Source organism: Mus caroli, unplaced genomic scaffold (assembly GCF_978045245.1).
Source record: "Mus caroli unplaced genomic scaffold, Mus_caroli_1 scaffold_10, whole genome shotgun sequence".
In the NCBI taxonomy this organism is placed as follows: domain Eukaryota; kingdom Metazoa; phylum Chordata; class Mammalia; order Rodentia; family Muridae; genus Mus; species Mus caroli.
The window spans coordinates 38,644,989-38,669,926 of record NW_028227265.1 but is presented as its reverse complement, the minus strand read 5'-3'; the positions used below and the strand labels follow the sequence as shown (position 1 = coordinate 38,669,926).

The 24,938-nt window shown below is 45.8% G+C and overlaps 1 protein-coding gene and 1 pseudogene across 3 annotated transcripts in view; both read left to right on the top strand.

Annotated features, from left to right (window-relative positions):
- The window catches only part of Chd9 (chromodomain helicase DNA binding protein 9), a 234,216-nt gene that overhangs the window by 16,869 nt on the left and 192,409 nt on the right, over positions 1-24,938 (top strand). For all 3 annotated transcript variants that reach the window (XM_029480616.2, XM_029480617.2, XM_029480612.2), the window contains exon 2: positions 3,809-3,936. The gene's annotated coding sequence lies outside the window, so the exon portion shown is untranslated. The remainder of the gene's footprint in view (positions 1-3,808; positions 3,937-24,938) is intronic.
- Positions 1,905-2,390, top strand: LOC110300876 (large ribosomal subunit protein eL20 pseudogene; annotated as a pseudogene).

The following is a 24,938-nucleotide window of genomic DNA, read 5'->3' as shown; positions in this document are numbered from 1 at the left end:
TAGATCCTGGGGACCTACAATCTCATTCTTACAGGGCAAGCACTTAACCAAATGAGCCACCTCCTCCTCACCTCCATTTGCCCGAGTTTTAATCCGGCTGGGTGTTCTGTCATAGACTGTGGCTATCAGTTCCTTGTCAGAGGTGTGACCCATGTCTTAGACTTGCCTTTCCAATTTCTGTCATTTGAAACATACAGTTTTGTTTTAATTTGTTGTACTTGACTATTTTTGCTTATTTTGAGACAGAGGCTAACTCTGTAGCCATTGATGGCTTGCCGGGAACTCACTGTGTAGCCGAGGCTTGCCTCAAGCTTTTCTTAGTCTTCCTGCCTTAGCTTTCCAGGGGCTGAGATTACAAGTATGTGTGCTACCACAGCAGGCTCAGAAGGTTTGGTTTGGTTTTATAGGCATTGTTTCTCTGTGTAGCTCTGGCTGTACTAGAACTCACCCCATAGACAAGGCTGGCCTCAGACTCGGAGATCCACCTGCCTCTGCCTCCTTCCTGCGTGCTAAAAGCATGTGATACCACACCTGGCTTAGAAGTTTTCAATTTTGATGAAGCTTCAATTCATCCGTTCTGTTCTTTTGCTGTCTGTGCTTTCAGTGTCGTGTTTAAGAAGTCATCCCTGGCCAGGCGGTGGTGGCGCAAGCCTTTAATCCCAGCACTTGGGAGGCAGAGGCAGGTGGATTTCTGAGTTCGAGGCCAGCATGGTCTACAGCGAAAGTTCCAGGACAGCCAGGGCTACACAGAGAAACCCTATCTCGAAAAACCAAAAGAAAAAAGAAAAGAAAAAAAAGTCATCCCCAAGTGTCAGGCCATGAAACCTTTTCCCATAATCTCCTTTGAGAGTTGTAGTTCCCACGGTAGGATGCAGGCCTTTGATGTATCTGAGCTCATTTCTATGCGTGATTAGCAATCAGGGCCCAGCATCAGTCTTTAGTATGTGAATGTCCAGTTGCCAAATCATTTGTTGGAGAGCCCATCCCTTCTCAGAAGTTCTGGCGTCCTCCTGAAGTAGGTTGATCAAACCTGCAAGGGTTAGTATCTAGTGTTGCTCTTTTGCTCTATTGGTCTAGGTGGCTTCCTCTACATCACTACCACCGTGTCTAGAGAATTGTGGTTCTGTAGTTCATTCTGAAGCTGGAGGATACATATGAGCCTTCCAATTTCCTATCTTGATTATTTCAGCCACTTACTCCTCTGGGATTCCTTATGAATTATGGTATGAATTCTTTGTTTTTGCCAGACACGAGTGGGGCTAGTACACCTATATCCTCAGTACTTAAGAAACTAAGCCTCCAAGATTGGAATCCGAGGCCAACCTGGAAGCAAGAGTCTGTCTTAAAATCAAAACTGAAAGGCATGGACCTGTGGCTCAGGGGTACAGCACTTTCCTTGCAAGTACAAGCCCCTGGTTTGGAGCCTCAGAACTGTAAATCAAAGCAAAACATTATGCCCAGTATCTTTTTTTTTTTTTTAAGATTTATTTATTTATATGAGTACACTGTAGCTGTCTTCAGACACACCAGAAAAGGGCATCAGATCTCATGACAGGTGGTTGTGAGCCACCATGTGGTTGCTGGGTATTGAACTTGGGACCTCTGGAAGTACTGGCAGTCAGTGCTCTTACCCGCTGAGCCATCTCTCCAGCCCTATGCCTAGTATCTTTATGAGACTCCATCTGTAGATCACTGGAAGTCAGATTGGTATCACATATTGAGTCTTCAGTGCCTGGAACATGGGATCTTTCCATTTCTTTCAGGGGTGGTGATGGTGTGTGTGTGTGTGTGTCTGTACGCACACATAGACCAAGAGGAGGATGCCCGGTGCCATGATCTATCATTCACGTTGAAAAAGGAGGTCACTTCCTTTTGTGGGTAGCAGTGAACATGGCCAGAGTGGCATGAAGGCCTTGGGCACATTTCCGGGGTACCAGGTGATGGGGTACTGTTTGTCCATCCTGAAATGCCACACTCCACCATTGTACCGAATACGCATCTTTGCACTCACCTGTATGTTAGCCAAGTCCCGATGCTGGTATTTGTTGTCCCAGCCAAATAAGATAAAGTCATCAGGAGAGATGGTGGAGTCGGTGTACGTGGGCTGGCGTTTGAGAAGCTGCTTCTGCCTGTGAAGAGCTTCAGTCTCTGGCTGCGCTAGGACTCCCAGCGTGGCACACACATGGACAGTGAGTACCGGACTAACCATTGCTGGCGCCATCATGCCAAGACATGGGTGTCCAGCACAGTGTGCACTCACTCTGTGATCCAGATCATGAAGGTGGAAGAGATGGCAGCTGCCCTGTGCTGCGGGCCAGCCCTCCAGCAGTTTCAGGACTCCAAGATCAAGTTCTCATTGCCTCATCTGTGATGCAAGTGCAAGCTTCACCTTACACCAAGAGGTCAACGGATTCTTCTACACTCAGAGACCTGCTGGATAAAACTCCAGAAAGAGAAGAGGAGGGGAAGGAAGAGGAGGAGGGGAAGGCGGAGGAGGAGGAGAGGGGGGAGGGGGAGGAGGGAGAAGGGGAAGAGGAGGAGGCAGAAAGGAAGAGGGAGAGGAAGGAAAGAAGGAAAACTGTGTTCAGTTGGGGGGCTGGAGAAATGGCTCAGCAGTTAAGAGCACTGACTCTTCTTCCTGAGGTCCTGAGTTCAATTCCCAGCAACCACTTGGTGGCTCACAACCATCCGTGATGGGATCTGATGCCCTCTTCTGGTGTGTCTGAAGACAGCTACAGTGTACTCACATACATGGAATAAATTAAAAACAAAAAAACAAAACAAAACTGTATTTAGTGGATTTATGTGTGTTTCCCAGCTACTTAGGAGACTAGGACCTTTTGAACCATGAGTTCAAGACCAACCTACCTACAAAGTAAATCACTTCTCATCATTACCCCGCCCCCCCCCCCCACACACACACACACACTTTCTTCCTTTTACTCTTCTCCTAGTGCTGGGAATAAAATCCTGGTACTTAGAAATGCTAGACAAGTGTTCTTCTACACAGTCACACCTCCAGCAACCCAGCTACTCTCTTTTTCTCTTTTTAAATAAATTTATTCATTTGTGTGGGGGAGGGGGTGTAGTGTGTGTGTGTGTGTGTGTGTGTGTGTGTGTGTGTGTGGTGGGATGGGGTGGAATGTGGACACCAGAGAATGAACTGTAGAGGGGTCTGTTCTGTCCTTCCATCCCATGGGTCTGGGGGATTGAACTTGGGTCCTCAGGCTTGGCAGCAAGTGCCTTTATCTGCTGAGCCATCTTAGTGGCCCCTTCCCTATCTCTGGCAAAAAAAAAAAAAAAAAAAGGCAAAAATCCCAAGCTTGAGTTCATTTATTTTCTGAGGTTGTCCTGGCCACTCACTCTGCTCTGATTGTAAGAAACAGCCTGGGGATTTCTCTTCCTCGGTTAGGAATAGAGAGCATAACACTGCCTCAGGTAGACCCAGCAAAGGCACTGCAGAGGCCCATCCCTGCTGTAGGCCTAACCAGGCTATCTCTCCAGCACGTGGCATGACAACAGTCAGAGCCTGGAAGCCTCTAGATTCCACCCCCACCCACGTCCCCATCACGGAGACCTCCCCCTGCCACAGGCACTGCGCATCAGAGAACAGAGGAAGGAGCAAAACCAGGTCCCCTGTACCCCTCCTCTTTTTGATGACTGCTCTGGGGACAGAGTCGAAGGATAGTGCTTCCAGCGCCTGTGCCTGGGAGGTGTCCTCTTGTGTCTCCAGTCTGCAGCTCAGTGACAACAGACACTCTCCAGTTATTTTCCAAGCCTTGGGTTTATTTTGCTTCTTGTTTTTCAGGCCTGTGGGACACTTACAGGACACAGACACACACACAGCCTGCTCTGTGGCTCTCCTGACGACTGCAGAATCCGTGGGCTCCGGAGTCTGAGACAGCGTCTGTCTCCTTTCCTACCTCTTCCTCTCAGGTAGGTCTGCTGACATCTTCCCAGCTGGAAGCCCCCTTTGCCACAGGGCCCAGCTCCCAAGCAGCCTGTTCCACCTCAGCTGCAGCTACTGCCAGCCCCAGCCAACACCCATTCCCATCTCCATGGCAACCGAAACCCGGTTCCCATCCCTGCCTTTCTACTTCAGAAAGGAAAGCGGTGACCTGTCTCCTGTCTGCTCTCCTGCTCTCTTTCTTTGCTGTCTTTTTGGCTGGCCTAGAGCCCACTATATGGACTGGGCTGGCCTCAGATTTGTGCCATTTCTCCCACCTGGTTTCCTGAGTGACAAGAATACCGTCATAAGCCACCATGGCTGGTTTTTATTTCCTTGTTGGTTGTTTTTTGTTTGTTTGTTTGTTTGTTTGTTTGTTTGTTTCTGAGACAGTCCCAGTTGTGATATGTAGACCACGCTGGCCTCGAGCTCACAGACATCTGTTTACCACTACCTCCTGAATTCTTTCAGTTTTTATACGGTGAAGGATGGCTTTGTGCTTTGCCAGCCCAGAGCAGGGTGAGGACTTTTGTTACAATGTTCCCATGGTGCTAACTTGCAGCATGGGGTACCTGGTTACTTACCTTCTCGTCTGGAGAGGCCAGAGGTTGCCTGGAAATACATTGTCATTGTATATCATCTCTGAATGTGAGACCCTCCCCCACCCCAGGAACCCGTGCTTTTTAGGTTGTTTGAGCGAGATCAGTTAAATGCGCACTCCTGGTATTAGGTAGATTTGAGCTCTTTGGCTTGCATTAAGCTTGTAGAACCTTGATGTGTGGTGTGGAGGGCCTGGGAAAGCCTTTTCCTCAGGTACAGCCTTGGTGTCAAAAATGTGCTTATTACATCTGTATGGAGCACATGCTCAAGTGCCCCACATGGTGCGTGTGGGGGTCCGAGGACAGTTTACAGGAGTTGGTTCTTTCCTTCTGCCAGTGGATTGTGAGGACCAGACTCAGGTCATCATGAGCAGCAAGTGTCTTTACCCGCTGTGGTCCCCAAGTTGTCCTCCCACTTTCACCTATGAACTGTGAATGCACCCCCGTGCACGTACATATACATCATGCATGTGTGCACACACTTACAGACACACACACACACACACACACACGCACACACACAATCCTTTTTTGTTTGTTTTTGAGACAAGGCCTCTCTACATAGCTCTGAAACTCACTATAAAGACCAGATTGGTCTTGAACCCACTGCCTCTGCCTCATAAGTGCTAGGATTAAAGGTGGGCACCATCATACCAGGCTCTAAATACTTAAAAATCAATAACTAGGAAAGGAAAGAAATAATAGAAAAAGGAAAGGAAAGGAAAAGAAGTGGGGGAACTGAGAGGTTGTCCAGTGGTTAGGGTCACTTGTTGCTCTTGTGGACCGATCTAGGTTCAGTTTCCAGCAGCCGCAGGGTGTTTTATATTCTCCCCACTTCCAGGGGAGTAGACATACATCTTCTAACCTCTGCAGGGGGCAGGAATGCATGTGGTGCACATACATACATGCAATCAAAAGATACACACAAAATAAAACACATGCATCAACATTGTTATTTATTATTATTATTTATTTTATTATTTTTTTTTAGTTAAAACAAAACAAGAAAAAACCCAGTGTAGACTTTGGGAGCACTCACTTGCCTAGCATACACATGGCCCTGAGTTCTCTCTCTAGTACTGAGAAAGGAACATTGATGCTGAACCCTCTCCATCCTTTAGTGCACTGAGCACTTTATTTTTATGTATGTATGTATGTATGTATGTATGTATGTATGTATGTATGTATGTATTTAATTCGTCTTCGCATACAATGTCTCCTCAGATGACTTCCTCTCCTGGCATCTGGGACTGCGGTCATGAGATGGGCATCTGGCCTTTGTCTTGGTCCCTAACGCTAGAGAACTTAAAGCCTTGGAGTTTCCTGAAGGACTGGCATTTGTTATTCTAATGACCCCTCCCCAATCACACCTCGTTATGCTAATAGACCCAAGGTGAGGCCCCTTCCTAGTCCCTCTCTCAGCCATTCACTTAAGAATGGAGAGATTAGAGGCTTGGAACTTTCTAGAGCAGTTCTCTCCCTCTCTCTGGGAAGGATAGAGGAGTGCTGGCAGCCTAGGAGAGTTAGAGACCTTGGGGTGAACTGACTGAGCCTCGGGCAGTCGGCTGGCCCAGAAGAAAGCAAGGCTCTGCTCCCTGCCTCACCCACCTGCCTGGTGCTGCATCTCTCCTATTTGGCTGTTGCCGACTTGCATCCTTTATTTAAAAAATTGGCAAATGGAAGAAGAGTAGTTCCCTGTGTTTCAGGAGGCTGTTTAGCCAACCAGCCAACCTGAAGGGTGTCTTAGTTAGGGTTTCTATGGCTATGAAGAGACACCATGACCACGGCAACTCCTGTAAAGGAAAGCAAAGGAAAGCATGCAATTGGGGCTGGGTTACAGTTCAGAGGTTTAGTCTATTATCGTCATGGCGGGAAACATGGAGGGCATGCAGTCATGATGCTGGAGAGGTAGCTGAGCGTTCTACATCTTGATCCGTAGGCATAAGGGAACCATGGGTCACACTGGGTGTAGCTTGAGCATATGAGACATCAAAGCCCACTCCAGGGACTCACTTCCTCCAACAAGGCCACGCCTACTCCAACAAGGCCACACCCACTCCAACAAGGCCACACCTCCTAAAAATGCCACTCTCGATGGCCAAGCATTCATATACATGAGTGTGAATCCCAAAGATTCAAGGGGAAAGACTACCAACGCCAATCATCTTGGCCATATTAATTAAACCAAGCTTTTCCATCCATGTACATGGGCTGCAGCCCCCTAAGGTGGGGTTCAAGCAGTCAGCTTTTGGGAGGCTGGAAAGATGGCTCAGCAGCTAAAAGCACTTGAAGGCTTTTCCAGAGGTCCTAAGTTTAATTCCCAGGAACCGCATGGTGGCTCACAGCCATCTATGATGGGATCTAATTTCCCCTTCTGATGTGCATGAAGACAGAACACTCATATGCATAAAATGCATGAATAAATAAATCTTTTTTTAAAAGAGAGGGTCAGCATTGGGTGTGGGGAAGATAAAGTTTTTATAGTTCAGAAGTAAGGGGTTTTCTGATTGGGGGATTTGGCAGGCAAATAGGCGGAGTTAGAGAAATATAATAAGGTGGTCTTAATACGTAGTCATAACAACAGGTAGTCGTAACAACATTTTGAAACAAAGGTAGGGTTTCAAGATGATTATAACAACTTTTTGAAAAAAAGATATGATTGTTGTTTCCTGGAACATGCAGTATAGAACCATTTGTAGTTAAGGTTGCAGATGGGGCATAACCAAATCCTTGAGAAAAAAGAGGTTTAATCATAAGCAGGAATGAACCAAATTTGTCTTTGCTAAAAGATAGCTTTCAAGTCTAAGATGGAGGCAATCTGGTTCATCGTAGGGTTTCTTTGTGTAGCCCTCCTGGCTGTCCTGAAGTTCACTATGTTGACCAGGCTAGCCTCAGATTTAAAGAGATTGGCCTGCCTCGGTCTTAACTGAGGACTGGCTTAAAGGCATGCGCCACCGGCTTCCCCTGAACATTTGTTAGAAGTCTCTGTCTTTTCAGTGCTGAATACTATTGCATTTTGATATTTATATATTTAGAGACAGGATTGCTACATAAACCAGGCTACCCTCAAACTTGCATGGGTCCTGTCTCTGCTTCCCAAGTGCTGGGATTACAGGACTGTAAACCATGCCAGCCCTACTCCATGTTAGATGTACTATATATAATTTGTTTACCTATTCATTTCTAGGTGTTCACTTAGAGTGCTTCCATTTCTTTCTCTAAAAAATAATTAATTTTTTGTTGTTGTTTTGGGGTTTTTTTTGTTTTGTTTTGTTTTTAGAGACAAGGTTTCTCTGTGTAGCTCTGGCCTTCCTAGAACTCACTCTGTAGACCAGGCTGGCCTCGAATTCAGAAATCCACCTGCCTCTGCCTTCCAAGTGCTAGGATTAAAGGTGTGCCACCACTGCCCCGGCTTGACTTAATATTTTTATGTGTATGAGTGTTTTGCCTGAACGTTTGTATTCATATCATATGTGAACTTGGTAGCCAAGAAGAGGACTTTGAATCCCTTGGGACCAGAGTTACAGATGGTTGCAAGTCATTGTGCAGGTTCTGAGAGTCGAACTCAGGTCCCTGCAGGAGCAGCAAGTGCTCTTAACTGATGAGCCGACTCCCCATCCCTCTCTTTGTTTTCTTGAGACAGAACTTGTGACCTGGGTCACAGTTCTCTCGGATGTGTGGAGCTTTTGAAGTATAGATGGTCTCTGGGACTGAGCCTTCAACCTGTGGGCTCTCATGCCAACTGTAGGTAGTCACTCTCGGAACTGAATTGCATCGTAGGCACCAGCTGGTGTTGGAGAATTGGTTGGCATGGGAAATGCACGTACACACATTTGCTATTGGATGGATGAGGGTTCTCTGGGTAGAAACATTTGGGGGAGGGTGCATTTTGGCAAGAAGGCATTTTAAAAAATTAACTAACTTATTTCTGGCCCTACCTGTGCTCCTGGCAGTATAGATAAGGAAGAGACATGCGTAAAGTACTGGAATTGGATATTGGTATAGTATTTTGCTTTAAAAAAAAAAAAAAAAAGCCGGGCGTGGTGGCACGGCAGAGGCAGGCGGATTTCTGAGTTCGAGGCCTGCCTGGTCTACAAAGTGAGTTCCAGGATAGCCAGGGCTATACAGAGAAACCCTGTTTCGAAAAACCAAAAAAAAAAAAAAAAAAAAAAAAAGAAGGAAAAAAAAAGTGTGTGTGTGCGCGCGCGCGGGCGCTCTCTCTCTCTCTCTCTCTCTCTCTCTCTCTCTCTCACTAGGAAAATAGTGTGAGCGCACCTCCAACCGGGAGACAATGTTTGTCTAAACTTGGGTCTTTGTCTCTATAGCATGCCACCCCCAACCCCTGCTGTCCAAGTGAGGAGGTGGGGCTTTTTAAGTCACTTGTGATGTGCTTTTGAGCACAACATGGGGGGAAGAGACCCCACAGTCTGTTTAGCTCTCCTCATGAAAAATACAAGCTGGGTTTTGACTGAATGACAAAAGGCGAGCTGCGGAGGGAGCCAGGAAGCGTAGTAAAGACCATGACTCTCTGCAAATGTGCACAGCCCAAACAGCTCTTTCCAGTCTGGAAAAATGAAGAGACGTGTCTGTGTCTGTGCGGAGCCAGCCAAGGCTCAGCCCCTCCTCCCGGGCTCCTGCCCCACCCCCACCTTCTGGCAAAGCCTCCCATCCTGCCCCAGACGTGCAGTCATAGCTTTCATCCTGTGTGACTTGTAGTTGCCCAGGAAATAACATTGCCCAGGCTCTGGGGACATGCACCAGCCACTCCCAGGCCGCTTTCCGGGATATCTGTCTGGGTGGGGTTTGCCTGGCATCCCTGACCTTGGCTAAGGCTGGCTCTCAGCAGGGTTGTGTGGAAGGTAAAGGTGGTTCCGTCTTCTCTATGGTTTACTTTCTGCTCCCGCCTTCCCCCTTTCTTTTCCTCCTTTGCCTTTGAAACAACCTTTATCTCATTTCTACTTCTGTACATTGGTGCTTGGAAGGAGACGAGCCAAAGGTGAGAGTGTAAAAGCATTCACAGTGAGTAAAAGTGGGCTGAGAAGGCTCCCATTCAGACGGGGAAACAAACTTGGTCCGTGCTGCATCTCTATATTGGAGAGTCGTGTAAGGTCTGGTTCAGCACCGCGTGTAGACATTACATTTGCATAACAATTACTGTGCTCTTTGGTTGGTCGTCCCAGGGATGGTAGATTAAGAAGGCACCTAGGCACCCAGGCCCCTGGAAATGACAAATCCAAACGGGGTGCTGGGTTCTGCGAAGAGCCCTGGAATTGGGATCAGGATTTCAATTTGTTGAAGGTTGAATAGGAAATGTCTGTGTTCCTCCCTGATGGAACCACAGCTCCTAGTTCAAGCCTGTTCTGTGGGTGCATGCACGAAAGGTGAAAGAGCCGATAACCTTAGGTATTTTTCTTTCTTAGACTTCAGTTTCCTGTATAATAAAATTTAAAACTGGGCATGGTAATGTATGCCTATAATCTTAGCCAGTGGGTGATTGAAGCAAGAAAATCGTAAGTTCAAGGTCATCTACGACTTTGAGGGATGAAGGTTGGCTTGGACATACTGAGATGCTGTTGCAATAATAGTGCAAAGTGGGTGTGTCATATGGCTCAAGGAACTATGTTGATAACCCTCGGGAAGCAAAGGCAGAGGGATCCAGGAGTTGAAGGCCAGCCTCATCTCCGTGTGCTAGTGAGGTGCAGTAGTAGAAGAAAATGCCTGGCTGGGCGTGGTGGCACACGCCTGTAATCCCAGAACTCGAGAGGCAGAGACAAGCAGATTTCTGAGTTCGAGGCCAGCCTGGTCTGCAGAGTGAGTTCCAGGACAGCCAGGGATACACAGAGAAACCCTGTCTCGAAAAAAAAAAAAAAAAAAAGAAAGAAAGAAAGAAAAAAGAAAGAAGCCAGGCAATGGTGGCGTATACCTTTAATCCCAGCACTTGGGAGGCAGAGGCAGGCGGATTTCTGAGTTCGAGGCCAGCCTGGTCTACAGAGTGAGTTCTAGGACAGCCAGAGCTATACAGAGAAACCTTGTCTCGAAAACCCAAAAAAAAAAAAAAAAAAAAAAAAAAAAAAAAAAAAAGAAAATGTGCGAATGTCCTTTGTAAATGGGATCTTAATAGTCAGTTTGTCTTAGAGTCTGCTTTTGATCTTTTGTTTGGTTGCATCAAGGTTTCCTGCATCTTCTGCTGGCCTTGACTTTACTAAGAACCGGGAATGACCTTGAACTCCTGAGTCTCTTGCCTGTTTCCCAAGTGCTGGATTTAGAAGATTTTCACACCTTGCTTCTATGATGTGTGTGTGTGTTTGTGTGTGTTTGTGTGTGTTTGTGCATGTGCTACTATAGAACAGATCTCACAATCCTGCCCCTGCCCGTTGAGTGGCAGGCATGACAGTTGCGACTGTTGGGCCACCGTGCCTGACTCAGAAGAGATTTTTTTTTTTCTTGAGGAGTTGGGATTTCAACACAAGGTTTCTCTGTGTAGCCTTGGCCGTTCTGGAATTCACTCTGTAGAGCAGGCTGGCCTCCAATGCAGAGATCCACAAGTCTCTGCCTCCCAAGTGCTGGAATCAAAGATGTGAGCCACCACCGCCCTGCTGGGAGAGGTTTTTTAAAATGCTTTTAGCTAAGTGAATGTTCTCAGCCTTGGCTGATGACCACTACCATGCTGGCTCTAGACCTAGACCCAGAACTCCCCCCAATCCCTCCCAGGTAGAACTTGCCTTAGCTAAAGCAATAGAATGTCCTCAAATGCTGGCGGATCCACCCTGCAGGTCTTTGTCAGCACCATTTCCCTACCTGATAGACTCTTCTTCCCTCTTCCCTATCCTGTCCCAGTGAATCTTTCAGTCTAGGATACAATCTCAGCTCCCTACTGCCTTTTAGACCCAGCTTCCCTTGGGTCCTCTCTGCTTCCTCTTCCAGAGTGCTTACTCTGCTGAATGGCCTTGCTGATCGCCTGTCAGCCTTCTTTGTAAACTGTGGGCCCCTGAGGACAAGCTAATTCCCTACCCCCATCCCACCCCCCTCTTCCGCTGTATTGCAGATTGAGCCTAGGGCCTTGCTTATGCTGGGCCAGCAGGCTACCTGAAGAGCTATGTCCACCGCCCTTCCTTTTACTTTTCTTATTTTGAGACAGGGTCTCACTAAGTTGTCCAGGCTGATCCTTTTACCTTCATAGCTAGAATTATATTTGTAAACCATCAGGCCTAGCTTTTTAATTTTGGCATTGCTTGGGATTAAACTCAGGCCTCGTGCATGCTAGGCAAACGTACCACTGAGCTACTACACCATTGCTGCAAGTTCCACTGCAGATCACAAGGCCGGGTAATAAAAAGTGTCCCCCAAACACATTTCGAATGCATATAGCATTGAGTTGGGAAATGGACAGTGGGAGGCTAGAGACATAGAGATGGCATTTACTGAAGTATGAGAACCCAGCACATGTACCAATTGGCCTGCACACACACCGGGACTGTAACACCTGTGTGCACACACCCAGACATGCCTGCACATGAGCCAGGACTGTAGTACCCTCGAGCACACACCCAGACATGCCTTCGTGCTCCCTGCTGAAGGCAGACGCTTGCGCAACACACTCTCCCTTGCTCTGAAATTTCACTCCTTGTCATCTCCCACTTATCTCTCTCATTCCTTAATATATAGAGTTTGGCAAAGCTAGAACAACCTACCCGGCAGCACAACAGTAGCAAGCAATGACAACAAAGAAATAGATCACCCTGGCCTACTTGCCTATGGTTTTGCCTCATCCTCCTGGAAGTCAGAACTCTACCTCTACCTGCCTCTGCCTCCCCAGTGCTGGGATGGATGCATGCACCAGCCTACCCAATCTTATACCTTTTTTTTTTTTTTTAAATTAGGATCTCCCTATGAAACCTAGGCTGCTAGGAACTCATTATATAACTCAGGCCAGCCACTATGCAGGAGCCACCTGTCCTCCTCCCACTGTGTGTTCCACCACAGTATACCACTGTAGCTCCTACTGTGTGCACTGCCACAATATACCACTGTACCTTCATATTGTATGTATTGTCGCAGTATACCACTGTAGTGCCTATTTTGTGCACCAACACAGTATACCACTGTAGTACCTACTGTGTGCACCAGCATGGTATACCACTGTAGCTCATACTTGTGCTCATTCATAATCTCTCTCTCTCTCTTCCTGTACTACACTTTAAGTCCCAGCATCATTCTATTATAAAAACAAAGGATGGGCCGGGCGTGGTGGTGCACACCTTTGATCCCAGCACTCAGGAGGCAGAGGCAGGCGGATTTCTGAGTTCGAGGCCAGCCTGGTCTACAGAGTGAGTTCCAGGACAGCCAGGGATACACAGAGAAACCCTGTCTCGAAAAAACAAAAACAAAAACAAAAAAAAACAAAGGATGGAACAAACAAACAAAACTTATTCTAGCTGCGTGTGGTGGCGCACACATGTAATAACAGCATTCAGGAGGGGAGACAGAGGAAGGAGGAGCTCTGAGAGTTTACGATCAGTCTTCTCTATATAGTGAGTTCCAGGCTAGCCAGAGTTACGTGGTGAGACCCTGTCTCAGAAACAACGACAAAACCCCCTTATTTTTATGATGTATACAGTTCAAGAAAACACCTGAATTTTTAAAAACTGAATATTGGGGCCAGAAGTATAACTAACATATATGAGGGCAAAACTTTGATCCTAAATATCTTTAAAGAGGAGGAGGAGGGAGGGGGAGGGGCAAAGAGAGGGGGAGGGGCAGGAAAAGGAGAAAGCAGTTAACACTTTAATATGTTATTCCCCAAACTCTTTGCTTTGGTTTCCCTATTTACTCTCTCAACTATGGGAAACCTTTTTTTTTTCTTCTTTCTTGAAACACATTCATTTTCTTTTTAAAAATAGCCTGAGTCCTGTTGTGATGGTACACACCTGTAATCCTAGACCTCTGGGAAACTGAGGCAGGAGGATCTTGAGTTTAAGGCCAGCCTGGGTTGTGTAGCAAGAAAGATTTTATGTCAAAAGAACAAAATCAGAGCAGAGAGGGAAAAAAAAAAGCCAGCTCTTGGAATGTAGAAGGAGAGAAGGCGTCACTTGGCCCTCCTATGTGCAGACAGATCTTATGGACGTTCGGAGTTGACTCTGGTCTGGTCAGCCAGCTGATGCTCTACCTGAAAGGAAGTGTTCTGAGCTGGCTTGGAAGAGGAAGAGTGGGGGGATGAGTTGGGTATCCTTGGTTAGCACCCACTGGTAAAGACAGTATGAGGTCAAAATCACAGAGGCAGGAGCTTCATGGGTGAGATGGTGAGCCGTCCATGTCCGAGGAGCTGGGCCTTTTCAGCTTGCTGCTGAGGACCTCACACAGCAGGGAGTTTTATTTGGCTCCCTGCTGGCTTCTTCCCTTGTATTCTCTGACTCCCTGAAGTCCTGCAGACCCAGCATCTAGGCTAGGCTCCAAATGGTAGGGTGTTCCAGGGCGTGCAGACTGCTATAGAGTTTGGTTTGGCACATCATGCCAGCCTTGGGAATTTCTTTCATTCAGCTCTTTTCCCCAACTGGGAGATGTTGTGTGCAGTCCTGCTCTGCTTTTGGGGGGAGATGGAGAATCTGGCAGCATAGCGCTCCCACCCTTCCAGAGTAACAGTCAGTTCTTGGCTCAGAGGTCACTGCCCATCTTAGGTTTCTAGTGTTCTGCTAGACTTCATGACGAGGGTTTATTTCACCTTACAACTCTGAGGTAACACCCCATCCCTGAGGGAAGTCAGGGCAGGAACTCAAGGCAGGTACCTACAGACAGGAACAGAGACCAGGGAAGAACACTGCTTGCTGGCTTGCTTCCTGAGGCTTTCTTAGTCTGCTTTTTTATCCAATCCAGGAATGCTTGCCTAAGGCCCATGTCATCTCCAGTGAGCTAGACCCTCCCAAGTCAATCATTAATCCAGAAAATGCCCTTCACGCTCGCTCTCAGGCAATCTGATGGAAGAAACATTTTCTCAGTTAAGATTTCCTCTTCTGCTGGGCATGTTGTGCCCGTTAGTCCCAGAACTCAGTGGCAGAAGCATTCTGCATGAGGTCAACCCAGTCTACACGATGATTTCCAGGCCAGCCAAAGCTACATAGTAAGACCCTGACTCAAAAAGAGAGAGAGAGAGAGAGAGAGAGAGAGAGAGAGAGAGAGAGAGAGAGAGAGAGGAAGGAAGGAAGGAAGGAAGGAAGGAAGGAAGGAAGGAAGAAAGAAAGAAAGAAAGAAAGAAAGAAAGAAAGAAAGAAAGAAAGAAAGAAAGAAGGGAAGAAAGAAAGAAAGGAATGAAGAGGAAGGAAGGAAAGAAGGGGAGAGAGAGAGAGAGAGAAAGAAAGAGAGAGAGAGAGGAAGGAAGGAAGGAAGGAAGGAAGGAAGAAAGAAAGAAAGAAAGAAAGAAAGAAAGAAAGAAAGAAAGAAAGAAAGAAAGAAAATAGATAGAGCTGGGCAGTGGTGGTACATGCCTTTAGTCCCAGCACTTGGGAGGCAGAGGCAGGCGGATCTCTGTGAGTTCAAGGCCAGCCTGGTCTACATAGTGAGTTCCAGGATAGCCAGGGTTACACAGAGAAACCCTGTATCAAAAAAAAAAAAAAAGATAATGTAGATAGATAGATAGATAGATAGATAGATAGATAGATAGATAGATAGACAGATCTAGACAGACAGATAGATGGTAGATAGATATATAGATGATAGATTGATGGATACATACATACATACATACATACATATGATTCCCTTCTTACATATGTTTATGTCCAGTTGTCATAACCCAATCAGCACACTGCCTTTGCTGAGAGTACTTCATTTCTAGTCCCTACTGTGGCACTCTGTCTTTTATATCCCTCTCCTCCCTCCCCCCGCCCCCAGAACATTTACATGGCCTGCTGGATCCCTAAGGGCATCTGAGGCCTCTTGACCTCTGTCTGGGAGGAATACCTTCTGTCCCTAAGGCCCCTGGTGCTTGTATATCCTGTCTCCCATCCCCCCTCGCAGCTGATGTGTCTGGCCTTGTAGTACAGAGACCTGTCTCTCTCTTCTTTGAGAGGAAAGTTGACATTAGAAGAAGAAGCAGAAGGCCACAGGGTAAGAAGCAGGCAAGGACTTGCCCCTAGCTGCCCAAATGGCACACACCCACTTCAGCAGTAACCTTCTGGGAACTGTGCCCACACCGTGCCCCCTCCCACCCACCCCCCCTTTCATTAGTGATTTTTCAAAGGGGAAGTTTCAGCCAGCCAGAAGGGAGCAGATGGCTGGGCCTCAGGCCTCCTGCAGCGTGAATGATTTGGGGGAGTTGAGGCTTTCCCCATGGTGAGTTCCTCAGGTTCCCCCAACCCCCACACACCTCCATCTCTCAGGCTTGTTGAGTTGAAGCTCCTGCCAGTCACCCTGGTGATTGACAGCTCTTCTCCCTGCCCTCCTTTCACAAACAGGGAAGCTGGAACAGAGGTAAAAGGGGGCTTTTTTTTTCAAGCACTTTGGGAAAGAATGAGCAATGGAAAAAGGAAATTGGGAGCTTTGGGGAGTTTACAGCAGCCCAGCGCTGGAGTTTGAAATAGGAGCTGGGAATCCATATGTTTGGGAAAGGAAAGAACGGGGCAGCCACAGGCGCAGAGCTTCAAGGGTATGTGCGGAAATGGCTCTGGGAAAGGGGGCAGGGGAGCCCACGTGGGTCTCCCTTTATCAGACCCAGATGTTCAGGCAGCAGCTCTCAAGATGCCTGTGAAAGGGTCCAGGGCCTGCTGGGCTGGACTGTGTTTTCTTAACTACCAAGCAGCACGTGAAGTCAGTGGCTGGGCGCTTTCCACTGTGCACTCAATGACTCCCTGGGGTCCCGCTGGGGTCTGTGCCATACCAATTAAGCAGAGGCCTGGCTGCCTAGGAGCTGGGCTTAGAAGTGGATAGTGCGGGGGCTCCCAGGGTAATGACATGGCCCCTAGCAACCACAGGCTGCTCAAACCACCTCAGCTGCCTCTTGCCTCCAACTTATCTTGTAATTGGAATTGGGATCCCAAGGTTCAACTCGATTCTGTGTTGTGTCAATGACCTAGCCACTCTGAGCTTCAGTTTTGCTGTCTTTAAAGTGTGTGTGTGTGAGTGAGAGGCGGGCGGGGGGGGGGGCTGTGTCTGTGTGTATCTGTATCACTGGTGAGGTGTATATAAAATATGCGTGAGAAAGGCTTTTTATAATAAATAAACATTATATTAAAAGTATTCATCATAGGAGGTCATAATGACCTGAGCCTGTAGTTGCAATTTTGGGGGGAGACCAAAGCCAGAGGTCACTGAGCTCAGGAATCTGAGGCCAGTCTGAGCTCCCATCTCCAAACTTAGGTGGCTCAGTGGTTATCAACACTGGTTGCTCCTCGGACCCAGGTTTGATTCCCAGCACCCACATGGCGGCTCACAAGTGTCTATAATTCCATTCCCAGGGGAATTGACACCCAGTCTGGCCTCCATATGGTGCACAGAGTTACATGCAAACAAAGCACCCAAACACATACATAAATATATTTTTTTTAATTAAATTATTTGGAGATGGGCATGGTGGTGCATACTTTTAATCCAAGCACTCAGGAGGCAGAGGCAGGTGGATTTCTATGAGTGGGAGTGGGAGGCCAGCCTGGTCTACAAGCCGACCTTGTCTCCAAAGAAAATTTAAATTATTTGATACATCTTAAATTTTACACAGGCTATAGCCAGTGAAATGGTTCAGCTGGTAAAAAGCCCTTGCCACCAATCCCCAGAACCCACATCATGGAAGGAGAGAGCCAACTCCCAAAAATTGTCCTCTGATCTTCACACAGACACACACACACATACAGACACACACAGACACACAGACACACACACAACCAAATAAACAAACAAACAAAAGGAATTTAGTTATCAGATTATCAACCATGCTCAAGTATGGCTGAACCTATAATGTAGCTTCAACTATCATTAACCTGTCCACTTCATCAGTGTCTCTGCCCACTTCCTTTATCTCTGGGCTGTTTCGAAGCAACTCCCTAATATTCTATTGTTTTATCCCATTTTCAAAGTCATATGGCTGAGTTGCACCCTTAACCAGTCAAAACCCTCCCAATTCTTGGATGCCCCTTTTTGAACCTTTCTCTCCTTACACAGTGACCTATCTCCGAGGGTCCCTACCATGTACCTGGTACCCAAACTCCTCACTACAAGACTGTCACGACCCTTAGTAACCCAGGATGGCAGTCCTGGGAGGCCTGAGAAGTGTTTGTATTTTATCAGGCTACAGTATCTTCTAAGAAGGAAGTGATGCTCTGACAGTCAGACACTGAAGTGTCTGTCCTGGAAAGAACAGAAGGCGTTGGGCCATCTACAAACCTCCAAGCCCTTGACATCAAGAATAAGCCTTCCGTGATTGATGGAGGCCCTTCTCCAATTTGTGCTTGTCTTCCAAGGAAAGGGTATATGGCACTGAGAACACCAGAGCTCTATCCTTACCTGTGGCTGCAGGGGAGCCAGGGCTCTGTTTTCCATCTGAGTTTTCTACCATTGACTGGAGTGTCTGACTGAGCTAAGTAGGAGACTCCAGCCTCTTTCTAAGGTTCCTGAGGAAGGGAAATCCTATTCAATCCTATCTCTACTGCATAACGCACGTATCTTCTCCGTGTCTCAGTTCCTCTAATTCCCAGTTGTTGAATGGATTATACAGTAGCCAGCATTATACAGTGGTGGTGCATATCAGTAATTCCAGGACTTAGAAGGCAGAGGAAAGAAAATCGTAAGTTTAAGGCTAGCCTCAGCTAGATCATAACTTTGGGCCAGCCTGGGCTACATGAGACCTTGAGTCAAAAATAAAAGAGAAGCATCTAGTGAGGGTTGAGTTGTGATCTGATCTAGAGGTATAACAGTATGTCTTTGGGAGTTTTATTGCTGTTTCTTTAACAGAATAATAATAGTTAACTTTTCCCCTTGAACCTATGATCTATCTAGTGGATTTTGGCCACTTCAGTATTGTCAGGTAGGGGTTCCATGACATGAAGTGGACCTTGAATCCAATCAATAAGTGGTTGGTTCCTACCACAGCATTTATACACTACTGCATCAATACATCTTACAAGGCAGTTGCTGTTACAGGTCACAGGGTTTGTGGCTGGGTGATACTCACGGTGACATTCTGCCCTCTTCCTGGCACAGTGAACAACAGTGGAGCTTCTAGTTGGGCACCAGCTCAATTTCTCAAATGTTCTGTGACAGCAATTATGTCTTCAGTAATAGAGAGATTGCCATCAGATTACAGAGAGTAACCAATAGCCTCATCAATAGGCTACGATGTTTTAGAGGGGCGCTTATGGAACCCCTTTGGCCAATGACTTCCTAACCCCAGACCGAGCACTGAAGGTTTTACCTGGTGGCATAAGACGTCTTGTTGGGCATTCTTTCAAACATTATATGGTGACTCCATTTAAATACTTCTCATGTTTCAAAAGCATCCATTCGGCTTTTCAAATGGCCTCTCCTGTTAGTTGTCACTTCCCATATTGCCTCCTGACTTCTTTACCCTCCCAAAACCCCTTTCCTATTTAAAAGAAGGAGCCTCAGCAATTTCTCCCCAGGCCACAACTGCAGCTATGTAAGTCTGCCTGCATTCCCGAAAAGCATGCTTTTCTGAACACGTTGGGCTTCCTTACTCTTTCTCTAAGCCCTCCCTCCCCGACATGTGTGTGCTTGCCTGCCATGTGTCTCACCTCCATGGCATAGAGCTTTTCCATTTTCTTCTCCAGACTCCTCCTCTGGGCAGCCTCTGAGGTTCATGGCTGACCTGCCCTCAAGGATTTTTACGCTAATAAAATTATTCTTGAAAATATAATAATAATAATAATAATAATAATAATAATAATAATAAAGTAAAGGGTTAAGGTGGTAACCAGCAGGATTCGTTTGGTAGAAAGTGACAGAAAATTCAACACAAAATGTCTTTGAGCAAAATGTGTCAGCCGGGAACTCATTTAAGAAGGGGTGTAGAGGCAGGCATGGTGGCCCATGCCTTTAATCCCAGTACTCAAGAGGCAGAGACAGGCAGAAGAGGCTAGCCTGGTCTTCACGGTAAGCTCCAGGACAGCCAGTGCTGTGTATAAAGACCCTGAGAAAGGAGAGAGAGAGAGAGACAGAGAGAGAGACACAGAGAGAGGATATTTTGGTGGAATACTTACTTAATATTCTTGAAATCCCCAGGTTCTAGGTTCTATTAAAAACAAAACAAGGGCTGGCAAGATGGCTCAGCGGGTAAGAGCACTGACTGCTCTTTAGAAGGTCCTGGGTTCAATTCCCAGCACCCACATGACAACTTCTCTGTAAACCTGGCAGTGGTGGCATATGGCTTTAATCCCAGCACTTAGGAGGCAGAGGCAGGTGGATTTCTGAGCTTGAGGCCAGCCTGGTCTACAGAGTGAGTTCCAGGACAGTCAGGACTACAGAGAGAAACTCTTGTCTCCAAAAAAACAAAAAACAAAAAAACAAAACAAACCTTCCATGGAAGGATTCTGGCTTCAGATACTTTTTTTCAGAACTTGAACTTGAATTTTTTTTTTTTTTTTTTTTTTTTTTTTTTGGTTTTTCGAGACAGGGTTTCTCTGTGTAGCCCTGGCTGTCCTGGAACTCATTTTGTAGACCAGGCTGGCCTCGAACTCAGAAATCCGCCTGCCTCTGCCTCCCGAGTGCTGGGATTAAAGGCGTGCGCCACCACGCCCGGCGAACTTGAATTCTTATTTTCACTTTCTTTCTTTCTTTCTTTCTTTCTTTCTTTCTTTCTTTCTTTCTTTCTTTCTTTCTTTCTTTCTTTCTTTCTTTTTTGTTTTGTTTTTTTGTTTGTTTTGTTTTGTTTTTGAGGCAGGGTTTCTCTGTATAGCCTTGGCTGTCCTAGAACTCACTTTGTAGACCAGGCTGGCCTCGAACTCAGAAATCCACAAATCCACCTGCCTCTGCCTCCCGAGTGCTGGGATTAAAGGAGTGAGCCACCACACCCAGCCCTTATTTTTATTTTCTTGTCTACTAATTTTAGTCTTGGGCAACTGTAACAAGATGACAGCATCAGTTTTAGGATGTGTGCCCTTTCGGGGTTCAGCTACAGAGGGCTTTTCTTTCGCAAGAGTTCTAGAGAAAGGCTCATCAACCATGACTGGGTCCCATGACCTTCAACAAAAATGAAACCCATTTAATGTATGTTGGTTAGGTTTACTGGCTCTTCCTGACTGAGAGACTGAGTGGGGGATGGGCGTATAGGTGTATAGATATGTTACAACTTAAATGGCCCTTCCAAAACTCATGTTAATTGTATTTAGTATGTATGTATGTATGTATGTATGTATGTATGTATCTACCTATCTATTTATTTATTTTTGTGGTGCTGAGGATGAAAATTAGGACTTCATTCATGGTGGGCAAGTTCACTGCCACTGATTTCACATCTGCATTTCCAACATGTTGAAGTTTAGTTGCTACTGTGACACTTTTAAGAGGTACGACTTTGAAGAGGTGATAAGGGCTCTGTCCTCCTAATGGATTATCGGGGGGGGGGGTGGCTTAGTTATGAAGGCTTGGGCATGATGATATCTTTAGTTTTAGCACTCAGGAGGCAAAGGTGGGTGGATCTCTGTAAGTTCAAAGCCACCAGCCAAGTCTACATAGTGAGTTCAAGGCCAGTCTGGTCTACATAATATAAAAAGCAAGCATTAGACCAACCAGGGCTACATAATAAAACCCTATCTCAAAAAAAAAAAAAAAAAAAAAAAGACACTCGCCAGCTACCCACAACACCCGCCACAGGATCTTAAGACGTCTGGTGAGTGGAACACAGCTTCTGCTCCAATCCAATTGCGCGCAGGACCTGAGACTGCATTAGTTAGGGAAGCAGAAACCAGCCAGAGTAGGGCCACAGGCCTCATCCGGCCGGATCAGCACCGGGGTAGCTAGAGCGCAGGGTCGGCTGACACCCACCAGCTACCCACGACCCCCGCCACAGGATTTTGAGACTGCTGGTGAGTGGAACACAGCTTCTGCTCCAGTCCAATCACGCGGGACCTTAGACTGCTTTGGTTGGGGAGGGAGAAATCCGACCTACATAGGGCCACAAGCCTCTTCCGGTCAGAAAAGCACCGGGGTAGCTAGGGCGCAGGGTCGGCTGACACTCGCCAGCTACCCACAACACCCGCCACAGGATCTTAAGACTTCTGGAGAGTGGAACACAGCTTCTGCTCCAATCCAATTGCCCGCGGGACCTGAGACTGCATTAGTTAGGGAAGCAGAAAACCGGCCTGAGTAGGACCACAGGCCTCTTCCGGCTGGACCAGCACCGGGGTACTGCCAGCTACCCACAACCCCGCCACAGGATTTTGAGACTGCTGGTGAGTGGAACACAGCTTCTGCTCCAATCTTTAAACACTGACAACGGCAACTACTAACCCCAGAGATTACCAGATGGCGAAAGGTAAACGTAATAATCTTACTAACAGAAACCAAAACCACTCACCATCATCAGAACCCAGCACTCCCACTTCGCCCAGTCCAGGGCACCCCAACACACCGGAAAAGCTAGACACGGATCTAAAAGCATATCTCCTGATGATGGTAGAGGACTTCAAGAAGGACTTTAATAACATACTTAAAGAAATACAAAGGAACACTGGTAAACAGGTAGAAGACAGTAAAGAGGAAGCACAAAAATCCCTTAAAGAATTGCAGGAGAACACTGCTAAAGAGTTACAAATCCTTAAAGAAAAACAGGATAACCTAATCAAACAGGTAGAAGTCCTTAATGAAAAACAGGAAAACACATCCAAACAGATGATGGAAATGAACAAAACCATACTAGACCTAAAATGGGAAGTAGACACAATAAAGAAAACCCAAAATGAGGCAACACTGGAGATAGAAACCCTAGGAAAGAAATCTGGAACCATAGATACGAGCATCAGCAACAGAATACAAGAGATGGAAGAGAGAATCTCAGGTGCAGAAGATTCCATAGAGAACATCGGCACAACAATCAAGGAAAATGTAAAATGCAAAAAGATCCTAACTCAAAACATCCAAGAAATACAGGACACAATGAGAAGACCAAACCTACGGATAATAGGAGTGGATGAGAATGAAGATTTTCAACTCAAAGGACCAGCAAACATCTTCAACAAAATTATAGAAGAAAACTTCCCAAATCTAAAGAAAGAGATGCCCATGAACATACAAGAAGCCTACAGAACTCCAAATAGACTGGACCAGAAAAGAAATACCTCCCGACACATAATAATCAGAACAACAAATGCTCTAAATAAAGATAGAATACTAAAAGCAGTAAGAGAAAAAGGCCAAGTAACATATAAAGGCAAGCCTATCAGAATTACACCAGATTTTTCACCAGAGACTATGAAAGCCAGAAGATCCTGGACGGATGTTATACAGACACTAAAAGAACACAAATTCCAGCCCAGGCTACTATACCCAGCCAAACTCTCAATTAACATAGATGGAGAAACCAAAGTATTCCACGACAAAACCAAATTCACACATTATCTCTCCACGAATCCAGCCCTTCAAAGGATAATAACAGAAAAAAACCAATACAAGGACAGGAACCACGCCCTAGAAACAACAAGAAGGTAATCCCTCAACAAACCTAAAAGAAGACAGCCACAAGAACAGAATGCCAACTTTAACAACAAAAATAACAGGAAACAACAATTACTTTTCCTTAATATCTCTTAATATCAATGGACTCAACTCCCCGATAAAAAGACATAGACTAACAAACTGGCTACACAAACAAGACCCAACATTTTGCTGCTTACAGGAAACTCATCTCAGAGAAAAAGATAGACACTACCTCAGAATGAAAGGCTGGAAAACAATTTTCCAAGCAAATGGTATGAAGAAACAAGCTGGAGTAGCCATTCTAATGTCTGATAAGATTGACTTCCAACCCAAAGTCATTAAAAAAGACAGGGAGGGACACTTCATACTCATCAAAGGTAAAATCCTCCAAGAGGAACTATCAATCCTGAATATCTATGCTCCAAATACAAAGGCAGCCACATTCATTAAAGAAACTTTAGTAAATCTCAAAGCACACATTGCACCTCATACAATAATAGTGGGAGACTTCAACACACCACTTTCACCAATGGACAGATCATGGAAACAGAAACTAAACAGGGACACAGAGAAACTAAGAGAAATTATGAATCAAATGGATCTGCAGATATCTACAGAACATTCTATCCTAAAACAAAAGGATATACCTTCTTCTCAGCACCTCATGGTACCTTCTCCAAAATTGACCACATAATTGGTCACAAAACAGGCCTCAACAGATACAAAAATATTGAAATTGTCCCATGCATCCTATCAGATCACCATGGACTAAGGCTGATCTTCAATAACAAAATAAATAATAGAAAGCCAACCTTCACGTGGAAACTGAACAAAACTCTTCTCAATGATACCTTGGTCAAGGAAGGAATAAAGAAAGAAATTAAGGACTTTTTAGAGTTCAATGAAAATGAAGCCACAACATACCCAAACTTACGGGACGCAATGAAAGCATTTCTAAGAGGAAAACTCATAGCTCTGAGTGCCTCCAAAAGGAAACTAGAGAGAGCACACATTAGCAGCTTGACAACACACCTAAAAGCACTAGAACATAAGGAAGCAAATTCACCCAAGAGGAGTAGACGGCAGGAAATAATCAAACTCAGGGGTGAAATCAACCAAGTGGAAACAAGAAAAACTATTCAAAGAATCAACCATTCAAGGAGCTGGTTCTTTGAGAAAATCAACAAGATAGATAAACCCTTAGCCAGACTCACTAGAGGGCACAGGGAAAGCATCCTAATTAACAAAATCAGAAATGAAAAAGGAGACATAACAACAGATCCTGAAGACATCCAAAACACCATCAGATCCTTCTACCAAAGGCTATACTCAACAAAACTGGAGAACCTGGATGAAATGGAGAAGTTCCTAGACAGATACCAGGTACCAAAGTTGAATCAAGATCAGGTTAATGATCTAAACAGCCCTATATCCCCCAAAGAAATAGAAGCAGTCATTAATAGTCTCCCAACTAAAAAAAGCCCAGGACCAGATGGGTTTAGTGCAGAGTTCTATCAGACCTTCAAAGAAGATCTAATCCCAGTTCTTCACAAACTATTCCACAAAATAGAAACAGAAGGTACTCTACCCAACTCATTCTATGAAGCCACAATTACTCTGATACCTAAACCACAAAAAGACCCAACAAAGATAGAAAACTTCAGACCAATATCCCTTATGAATATTGATGCAAAAATCCTCAATAAAGTTCTTGCTAACCGAATCCAAGAACACATCAAAACAATCATCCATCCTGACCA